At 66.4% G+C, this 642-nt stretch overlaps 1 protein-coding gene across 1 annotated transcript in view; it reads left to right on the forward strand.

Annotated features, from left to right (window-relative positions):
- Positions 1-642, forward strand: part of LOC104536645 (T-box transcription factor TBX5-like) — a 16,316-nt gene that overhangs the window by 900 nt on the left and 14,774 nt on the right. The window lies entirely within an intron of this gene.

The following is a 642-nucleotide window of genomic DNA, read 5'->3' on the forward strand; positions in this document are numbered from 1 at the left end:
GCCCTGTCACCCGGCTCTCAGCCCCAACAGCCCTGGATAGGGTATAGGGGGAAGGCGGGGAGGAGGGGCTTTTTCACCGAGATCGCCACTGCAGAGCCCCCCCCGGAAAGCCCTGCTTGTCCCCTGGCAGGTAAAGCCTGAGGGGCAAACCTCTTCCCCGGGGTGGCACGGGTACCGGTACCCGGCTTGTCCTGGGGCTGGGGGCTGCGGTTTCAGCGGGGGGAATATGTACTTAGCTTGAAGGGCGGGGGGAGAGGCGTCCACTGTGCCTCTGTCCCCACGGAAAGGGGAGGTATGGTCCCCGCGATGACATCCGCGGTGCCAAGCCTGGGGCAAGGGAGGCGGAGGTGCCACCCCACGCTGCTGCAACCTTACCGGAGGGGTGTAAATCTCCTCCGGCTGGTGGGCTGGAAGGGTGCGGGCTGGGCCGGGGTCGAGGCAGGGACCGGCTCCGAGTGCTCCCTCCCCGAGAGCACCGAGGCCCGCAGACTCCTATCCCACACCCTCCCCTCCCTTGACCAGCATCACCGGCCTGAAATGTCATTTTCCCGGCTCTGCAAACACGGGAGCGGCTGGGTTTTCCTGGGAATAACCCGAGCTCCAGCCCTCACCGCTCGGCCTTTTCCCTCCAAGCCTGCGGGT

This window comes from Mesitornis unicolor, unplaced genomic scaffold (assembly GCF_000695765.1).
Source record: "Mesitornis unicolor isolate BGI_N332 unplaced genomic scaffold, ASM69576v1 scaffold46282, whole genome shotgun sequence".
NCBI lineage: Eukaryota > Metazoa > Chordata > Aves > Mesitornithiformes > Mesitornithidae > Mesitornis > Mesitornis unicolor.